This window comes from Felis catus, chromosome A2 (genome assembly GCF_018350175.1).
Source record: "Felis catus isolate Fca126 chromosome A2, F.catus_Fca126_mat1.0, whole genome shotgun sequence".
NCBI lineage: Eukaryota > Metazoa > Chordata > Mammalia > Carnivora > Felidae > Felis > Felis catus.
In genome coordinates this window covers 147,607,751-147,617,642 of record NC_058369.1, presented here as the reverse complement: position 1 = coordinate 147,617,642, position 9,892 = coordinate 147,607,751, and the positions used below count along the sequence as shown (strand labels likewise).

The 9,892-nt window shown below is 51.1% G+C and overlaps 1 long non-coding RNA gene across 4 annotated transcripts; it reads left to right on the top strand.

The window, feature by feature from the left end:
* The first annotated feature begins 2,564 nt into the window (after positions 1 to 2,564).
* Positions 2,565 to 9,251, top strand: LOC102901767. Of its 4 annotated transcripts, none has more exons than XR_006594580.1 (5): positions 2,565 to 2,639; positions 4,305 to 4,449; positions 4,739 to 6,662; positions 7,929 to 8,093; positions 8,923 to 9,251. It is a non-coding gene; the product is annotated as an uncharacterized LOC102901767 (long non-coding RNA). The 4 variants fall into 4 exon arrangements; XR_006594582.1 differs by having other exon boundaries at positions 2,577 to 4,077; XR_439835.4 differs by lacking the exon at positions 4,739 to 6,662.
* Positions 9,252 to 9,892: the final 641 nt, after the last annotated feature.

The window sequence follows — 9,892 nt, the reverse complement described above, 5'->3', positions numbered from 1 at the left end:
TCTTGCCTTCCCTTCCTTTTTGACCTTTTCTTTTCCTGTATACGTCAGCCACACTGGCTGCTTTGATTCTTCGGACTTGCCAGGGATAATCTCATCTTAATGCCCTTACTCTATCTGGTCCCTCTGCCAGACCACCCTTCCCTCAGACATCCATTTGACTGACTCCAGATGGAGACCTAAAGGAGTTTGTGCAAATCTCACTTTTTCAGCAAGGCTTATCTTGAGCCCCCCTTTACTGCTGGCACACACCATCAGCTCAGCATTCCTGATGCCCCTCACTCTTTGCTTGTAACAGATCACTTTTCTCTAACAGACTCTATAATCTGCTCATTCTTATATACACATATATATATATATATATATGTATGTATATGTATATATATTCCCCTGGAATCCAAGCTCCCAAGGGCAAGAATCTTTGCCTGCTGGGCTCACTGATCTCTCCAAAGCCCTAGATCAGGGTCTGGCTCAGGGCAGACACCACATAAATATCTACTGACGGTTGCATCAACTTGGAATGAGCCCTCATTTGTTTTTTTATTCTCAAGTTAGTTAACACACTGCATAGTCTTGACTTCAAGACTTCAGTATAGCCGTCTTCAGGAGTAGAACCCAGTGATTCATCCCAACAAGTGCCCTCCTTCCTTAATGCCTGTCACCTGCTTAACCCACTCCCATCAACCCTCAGTTTGTTCCCTATATTTAAGAGTCTCTTATGGTTTGCCTCCCTCTCTCTTTTCATCTTAATTTTGCCTTCCCTTCTCCTATGTTCATCTGTTAAGTTTCTCAAATTCCACATATGAGTGAAATCATATGATATCTTTTTCTGACTTATTTTGCTTACTTAGCATAATACTCTCCAGTTCCATCCACATTATTGCAAAAGGCAATATTTCATTCTTTTTCATCACCGAGTAGTATTCCATTTAGCCTTCATTTCTAGAAGCAGCATCCCTACATCACACCTTCATTCGGGTACTTGAAAGGTGCTGGTGCTTGGGGGGGTGGGAGTGGTCTGTGAAAGCTCCAACTTCAAGGGCTGCCACAGCCTTGTCTCTTCTCATGGGCGGGGACATCCCTTGCCCTGCAACCACCACGACCACGTCCTCACTTGAAGAGAAATTCCATTAATGAGACAGAGAAATCGAGTCAGGGAGACCCAGACTTCAATTAAACCCTGAGAAGCTAGACACTCTAAGTAAAATGAATCTGTCAAAATGCAGTAAAATAAATCTGGGGGCAGAGTAAATCAGAAGCTCAGTGAGGTCCAAATAGCCTCCTGATGTCAAAAGGTAACTGTGAACCGAGGACGTCATGCTTTTGCACTCTGCAGCCCCTTTTGGGTCTATTATTTCACATTATCTTCATAACAACTCTAAGAAAGAAGTCATTCCATCTTAGAAGGTGAGGAACTGGTGCTCCAGGAGAAGAAAGGATGGCCCCAAAGCCACACAGCTATGTGGTAATGCCAGAAGACAGATCTCATGACTCAACACAGAAATTTTCCCACTGGGGTATTTGACGCCTAGGTGTATGTAGGATGTGCCTGGGAGACCTGAGGCCACAGCCAGCATACATATGGCATGGCTCCCCAGAGCACTGATTCTGTCCTGAGGTTCACAGAAATAAAAGGTGTTATTCTTATACTAAAACAAATGTGGGTTTTTCCATATTTATAGGAATTTCCAAATTTTAGAAGTCAGTTTAGAGGGGCACCTGGATGGCTCACTCTGCTGAGTGTCCAACTCTTGATTTAAGCTCAGGTCACGATGCCAGGGTCATGGGATCAAGCCACACATCAGGTTCCATGCCCATTCTCACTCTCTTGCCCCCTGCCCCTCTCCACTACTTGCTCTCTCGCGCGCTCACTCTCGCTCTCTAAAATTTTAATTCTTTTTTTAAAAAGTCAACTTAGAGCTCTATAGCACCCTCCCCCCACCCCTACCTGGCTCTTTCATTAACCCACTGTGTGGCTTTGGACAAGTTACTTACCTTCTCTAAGCCTAATTTAGGGATATGAAATGGAATAATAATGCCTTCCTCATAGACTTGCTGTTAAGAAGATTAAATTAAGATGAATAAAAGAAGTCCTAAAAACAGAACCTAACATAGGGAAAAAGAATTAAAAGCATTTTATTTATCATTATTATGTTGTAATATTAAAAAACATATGGGAAGCAAAGAACAGTTATCCCACTAAAGTCCCCAAATTCCTAACACGTCCGATTTAAGATTTCACTTGAGAAGAATAGGAAAAGATTTAGAGGATACAAATTGTAAAAATCATTAAGAGTTAAAAAGCAAGATGCTTGAGAAAGGTTAAAGGAACCGATTTTCTATGAACTCGAGGAGGAAAAAGCTGAGAGGCTTGGAACCTTCGGGAAGTAAGGAGAAAACTCAGCCATTGTCCATGGCTGGAAGGGACACCACCCTGACCCCAGCTGGGGACAGGAGGACCGATTAGGCATGGGGGCGTCTGCATGGCTATTGGGAATCTTGGAGCCAGTGAGAAAGGAGTAGAACCCTTTCCCTAGAGATTTCCTTGGGGATCATAGAACACAGGATACCAACACATGGACAAGGAGGAGCTGGTCTTCTAAGCAAAAGCTTGGCCACGAGTATGGTGGACTTTGATGCCCGTGAGTTCAAATTTCCACATAATCTTCTTCACTGGCCCTGTCTGGCTGTCCCCAGGGTCCAGTTTTACGCATTATGTTGTGTTAAGCCATTTATGGCTCCAGAGGATAAATGCTACCCCCAAGACATTATCTGTTGAGTCATTAGGTCTTTAACACTATGACTCATTAAATGAGCTCCTGCCAACCAGTGAAATACCCAGGAAAGGGACACAGAACAGGTATGTTGTGAAACTTAAACAAAAGAAAGGCAGGGAACCACCTGGCTGCAGACCAACAGGGAAGGGGCCTGGCAGCCCTGGAGGGAGCTCTGCTTGGAGCAGAGAGGGGCCAGAAGACAAACCTCATCCCCGCAATCTTCCACTCACCCTGCTTTCAGCAAGCTCTGTCCACTCAGGGCAGCTCCGGGAAGGTGGGGACTTGGTCTGTATGACTTTATTCCTTGGTCTGTAAGAGCTCACGCCCACCCCCATGTGGGCACACTCTCACATGTGCTGCTAGGCACACAAGGCCAGCTCTGCAGCTGCAGCTGTGACCTCCAGGTCCCAGGGGCCTCTGTCTAGGTTGTTCTTCATCACTTCCCACGGCTTTCAGTCCCAAATCTGAACTGCAGAATCTCTCCAAGACCAGCCTGTCCTCTCACCACCCTCTACCCCTCCAGCCCACATCTGTCCAGCATCTCTCCCTGCCTCTGCCCCATGAAGACCCCTGCTGTCCTCCTTCCTGCTCCTGTCTCTTTCCCTCTCCAGGCCTGCCCATCTGTCTTGTCCCCTTCCCCAGTATGCCCTCCCTCCTACCTGATCTGTCCTTCTTCTCCCCCAGATCTGTCACAACACTTCTCCCACTCAGTTCTGCCTTGCTATGTGCCCCTACTCGGTCTTTGGGGCTGTTACTCTGTCCTCTGGCTCCATCCTGCTCACTCCTCTATCCCACATCTGGAGCCACATCGGGTTCTCATTAGGAGGGACAGAGGTGAGCCTATTCATGGGGACTGAAATGGGATGTCAATCCCCCTCCCGAACATTAAAAAATGTACCTGGTACATCACAGGTGCTCGGTAAATACCAATAAACCAGTGAGTGCATGAATGAGTAGTACTGAATAAGTAATGTGGTAACAATAACACTGGAAAGCACAGGAGTGGAGAGGACACCTGACATCCTCAATCCAGCATAGTCTTTTTCTTTTTTTAAGTTTTTAAATGTTTTTATGTATTTATTTTGAGAGACAGAGAAAGTGCAAGCAGGGGAGGGGCAGAGAGAGAGGAGAGAGAGAATCCCAAGCAGGCCCCTCACTGTCAGCACAGAGCCCAACACGGGCCTCGATCCCACAAACTGTGAGATCATGACCTGAGCCAAGATCAAGAGTTGGACACTCAACCAACTGAGCCACCCACGTGCCACTCATCCTAGAATATTCTGCAGCACAGAGTATTTCTCAGGTATGAGCACACAGTGTGGATGATTCCTACTTTCTGGGGAGAGGGATCCTGCAAGAGAGGTCATGCCATCACCCAGGGGAAGCCTGAGTTGTTTCAGATGGGGGAGAGAACGATGACCCTGTGGGAGCAATGACTCCACCTGCCTTAAAGTCCCCTGTGCCCTCAAAACTCCCTCTGGGTAAACCACAACAGAAACACAAGATTCTTGTCATTCTGTCTTTCCTCAGGGGGCTCTAACTCCCTAGAAACCCTGGGCCAAGTCCTTTGTGATCAGTAAGCTCATCCTGCAACATCATCCTGCAATGCACCCAAACACTGGGCAAGGGGGAATAACTGCTGTGAATGAAAGCTGGTACCCGCCTTCAGGCTCAGGTCAGTGGTCCCCAGGAATCCAGAGAAATGGAGAATGGCTGAGTGTAGGAAGCAGCTGGCACTTCCAGGAGCTGGGCCAGGAGGGGGCCAGGGTTCATACCAGGAGTGGAGGCTGAGGGCAAGGGTCCATGCCAGGGGACCTACTGGGATGGTGCCCCCTTGCTGTTTGCACTACCTGGGCTCAACAGGGTACCCTAGAGGGCCTGGCCAGGTAAGATCCACCTGCCTGCTCCCCACCCCACCCTCAGTGCCCATCTGAGCCACATCCGTGGCCCCTCCCTCTGCGCAGGAAGCTTGGTGGATGCAAGCAGCCCCTGACGGGATCCTCAGCATTAGTCAGCATCGATCCTGAACATCACCCTCCTCCACCTGGGCTCCCGGAAGCAAATCAGCACTGGCTGAGCCAGGTTTGGCTCTCAAGGTGGCCCTGCCACATCAGGCCCTCAGTTAACCCACCGCACACAGCACAGGTCATTAAGACATCCTCGACCTGCCTGCCGGACCTACACCACCAGCTCACTGAGGGTGGCCTTCCGGCCAAGGCCAGGAAGCACAAGGGACAAATTGAGGCATGAGGTGCTACTGCCCTCTGCTGGCAGCTTCCAAATATTCCAGGCCGATGCCAAAGAGAAGGCCGAACAGGCCAGAAAGGGCATCCTCCCTCCTTGCACTCATCCTTCCACTGGGGGACACACAGGATTGGCCGTTCCCACGGGGCCACAGAACTGGCCACACCCAGGAGAGTCAGCCAGCTTGCAGAGAGAACAGCACAGAAGATGAGAGAGGAAGAGGAGAGCAGAAAGAAGGAAGCTCACCAACCTCCCAAGGGATGACCTTAACACCATCCTTCTCTCTATCCTGCAAAGATAAAGAGTTGTCCCACTCCAACACACTGGACACCATGTCAAAGAGGACAACCCCAAAAGGCAGGGCAGGGAAGGTATGGGTTCCTTCCATTTTGCAGAAGAGAAAGGTAGAGGCCCGAAGGGTTGGTGTCCCTCACCCACTGTCACACAGCCTGGCGTGTAATAAGACCCACAACACAGGGTCTGCCTTCCTTGTCCAGGACTCTGACGTACAATATTAAACAAGTGTTTCTGGTCCCTTGTGACATCCCACAAAGTCTGCAATCACAAGACCTTGTACTGAAAAAAGCACATGCCCCCCAACCCTAGACCTGACCCGTCGTTTGCCAACAGCCAGACATGGTCTGGGAGAGGCTGGGTCTGGCCACCATCTGTGTTCTCTGTCATAGGCTGAAAAGCACACTAAACAGAGATGAGCAGAGGTCCGAGAAAACAGAGCATCTAGGAACATGGAGACCTCCCCCCCACTCCCAGCACACCAGGTAGACGGCCCCCAGGATGCTTACATGTTGGGCTAGCCACCACACAGCTGCAGGTCATATGATTGGTTTGCTTAACACCATGACCCTGCTGCTTCCAACAAGTGACCAGCAAGGCCATCACCAAGGAGAAGCCAAGGCCTTAGATAAAGGCAGTTGGAGGCTCTGAGCTCACCACATGCCCACATCCTCTGTGGTTTGGAAACCTTGTTCCTCTTCTCCGCTGGAGACAGATTATGCCCGGCTCAGTGTCCCCAAACTATCCACCTTCTGCTCCATCCTCCCTGTTTCTTTTTGGTCTCCCACAGCCACTGCCCTAGCCACTGCCCTGTGCTGCCCCCCCTCCTTCCCTCCCCCAGACTACAGCCAGGGTCAAGGGCACCACTGGCCCTTCCAAGCAGGATTAAACTTCCAAGCATATCCCTCATCCTTGCTTCTCTGAGTCAGCCACAGGCAACAGCAAAATGCGTCCCCTGCTCTGGACCGAGGAGCAGGTGACAAATGGGCAACTTGTACTTCCTCTGGATTTTTTTTTAATGCTTAGAGAAGAGAGGAGGAATATTTATTAGTAAGGAAATGGGACTTGTCGGAGCCTATGAACGCCCCCACACATGTCTGCTCTCAAGGAAGAAGAAAGACAAGTTAAGGAATCCAAGACCCCTGGTGAGCTATGGAGCAATCTCTCCGGAAATAAAATGTGCACCCAAGCAGGGGCTCCAATCAGACGCTTTCCCCAGCTAGAAAGGGGAGCCACCAGAGGAGAAAATGAAGCCCGCCGCCCACTGCTGCCCTCAGTCCTGGCTGCTCTGGGGCTCACTTCCAGCCGCAGTCCTTGCTGACCATCCCTGACCCTCCGTGCCGCCTCAGGGTGAGTAGGGCTATGGCAGCTTGCATAGGGGCCAAACCTCCAAGAAAACCTCCCAGGAGGTGCTGCCTCTGTAGGGATGCTGGGTCATTACCACCCAGCCTCAGAGCAGGCAGTCTCGGAGCAGGTCAGGCTGGGTAGCCCTGTCCCTCATGGCCTCCTCTGTCACCCCTCCTCATCCTGTCCTGAGAGAGCCGGTGCTGACCCAGTGGTGCCGACTCACCTGCCTGCTCTCAGGGACCACCCTCCATGCTGAAACTGTGCTCAGCCCCATGGGGCCAGGGAGGTAAGACCCCACCCTTGTCCTTCACAAAACCTCCCTGCTTGAAAGAGCTGACCGATGACCAAAAAGCCACATGCCTCATATAACTGTGCAGAAGAGTATTTATGCAATTATCTCATTTCAGATACCTAACGGCCCTGGGTAAGAGCTGGCTTTCGAATCTCTGCTTCACAGAGGAGGAAACAGTCTCACAGAGATGAGACTGAGCAGCCAGAGCCTGACCCCAAGACTTCTGCCCAACGCTCTTGCACTCTACCACCCACCCCTGCATGGCAAGGCAGGGTTCTTCCACCGGTCCCAGGCATGAGTAGGGTCTGATGATTCCCCAGACAGGGACAGGACCACTGGTTGCGGTCCTCAGGCCTGAGGATGCAGCTGTAGGGTGTGGGGCTTTCTGTCCACATGAGTGCCTCTCACAAACCATGGGTCCTCTCCAAAGAGCACCCCAGACTGGGAAGGGGGGGCACAGATAATGCCTGTTTCTGAGCAACGGGCTAGAAGCAGACTGGACAGGTGAGGCTGCCTGAACCAGACATCCAGAACCAGGTCCTCACTGGTGCTGCCTGGGGTCACCCTTTAAATGTCACCCCATATCACGACTTCTGCATCGTTCAGTATAGCCCAGGGACTGGGAAGCATCCGCCTAAAGAATCCATCTGAGGGAGAACAAGAAGACTAGAGCCTAGACTTTCCTCCCCCATCCTCTCGGCATCTTCCTGACCACCCAGCCCCCAGCCAAGGCCAACGACCTTCCCGGAAGCTCTGCCACCGGTGCCACTATGAGCCTCATGCGCGGGCCTCTCCTTCCCTCTGGTGGACAGACCGCAGCAGTGCAACCACATCCCTGCTCGGTCCAAATACAGAAATCACTTGTCTTCCCACCCCGCTCTGACCTTTGCTTTTTCCCACAGGATGCTGTGTCTGTATGAGGGCCAGTGAATCTTCTCTCTGCTCCCAATTCCTGCTCTTTTTACCTCTTCCGACAGATGAGGACCGGCTCCTTTCTGACCCCAGCACTCAGTACTGCCGGGCTTCGTGTCCAGATCCTTCCATGTGGCTGGCACCCTGCCCCTGATGCTACTGGGCCTCCACTGCACTGTGACCCCTTCTCCCCGGTCTCCTTAGCCAGACACCATCCCTGCCATCTGCCTGTCAGTATGATCTCCTCGCCCAAAGAAGGCTCTGACCTTGGGTAAGGGCTGACCTGGCCCCAGAGGCCCAGCTGTGACCACCAGCTTCAAGGCCCTGGGATGCCTGTTTCTGAGCTTCTGCTCCTCTGGGTCAGCTTGACTTGTTTCTTGGCCCCAGTTCAACCCACTTTATCCAATACTGACTTTAGCTTTAGCAGGTACCGTGCCAGGAGCAATGGGAACCACAGAGAAGTCTATTCACCACAGTAGAGTACTCTGGGTTCTGAACCAAGACCTTATGGGGACAGCAATCTGGAAGCCACTAGAGGGAGGCTCTGTGGGGACAGTAGTCAGTCTATGCTGATGGGTGAGACGTTTCACCCAAGGGAAAACAGTGTGGAGGCTGGCGGCAATGGCTATCATCTACTGAGCACGGTCTTGACCTACGTTACCTTCTACCTTCATCCTAGCCCTGAAATTTAATTATTATCCTGAAGTTAAACTATTATCAGATGATAGAGCTTCAGAGCATTAGAGTAGTTTGCCCCAGTTCCCACAGCTGGAGGGCTATTTGAACCTGGTCTCACGTCCCTTGCACTGTATTCTGTTGCTTCTCTAGCAGAAGGCAGAGCGTTGAGCCAACACGTAAGGGCGCGGAAGTGTTGGCACACTCAGGAATGAGAGTGTTTCCCGACAGGCCAAAACAAAGCTTTGGGAGCATGATTTTGTAGTAGCGGGAGGTGGCGTGACCTACACTTGCAGAGATTTGCAGACGGAGGGTGAAGAGGGTAAGACTAGGGGTGGCTGACCGTTCCCTCTATGATAATAGGACCCTTGGTTTTTGTCTTAGTTCTTGGCCACTCTCAATAAAAGCTACATTTCCCAGCCTTCCTTGCTGACAGATGTGACCCACGGCCAAGGGATGTGAGCAGAGCCTATGTAAACAACTTCCAGGTGATGGTTTTAAAGGAAGGAGCAGGCCTTCCCTTCCTCCTCTGCCTCTTCCCACTGGCTGGACTGCAGACGAGCTGGTGAGATGTATGGGTGGTGCCACCATAAGAACAACAGAGCAGCAACAGAAGACACCTGCAACCCTGACACCGCGGAGTTGCAGTGCTGTCCCAGGACCACTCGTGCTCAGACTGCTACCTGTGAAAGAGAAATAAATTCTCACGTATATGCTGTTGTTATTTGTGATCTCTCCACTGGAAGGGTGTGGGCCAGAAGGAAGAGTCCGAGGCCATGGCAGGGAGGAGGGGGAGGAGGGGGAGGGGGGGGCTGCAGAGACATTGTGGAGGAAACACCAACAGGACTAGGTGTCTGACTGGATGTGGGCACGAGGGTGGAAGACCAGCACGGCATTAAGTTGCCAGCAGAATGGAGTATTTGAGACAGGCTTTCCTTTTCTATTTACCTGGTTGTTTTTTACTTTTTTAAATGTTTATTTATCTTGGGGGGGGAGGGGCAGAGAGAGGGGGTTACAGAGGATCTGAAGCAGGCTCTGCACTGACAGCAGAGAGCCCAGTGCGGGGCTCGAACCCACAAACTGTAAGATCATGACCTGATCCAAAGTCGGACGCTTAACCCATTGAGTCCCCCAGGTGCCCCAACCTATTCTATTTACTATTTCACTTCTGATCCGACTTCTTCCTCGTCCAACTTCTCCTCTTCAGGACCTCTCCTTTCCCAGATGCCAAATCCCTTTGCCAAGATCCTCTCCTGCCTCTATCCCCCACGCATGCTTCTCTCTCTGCTGAGACCCCCTTCCAGCCCCACACCACCTTTGCCCGGCTAACTCCTAGCATCTCTTATGGACACAA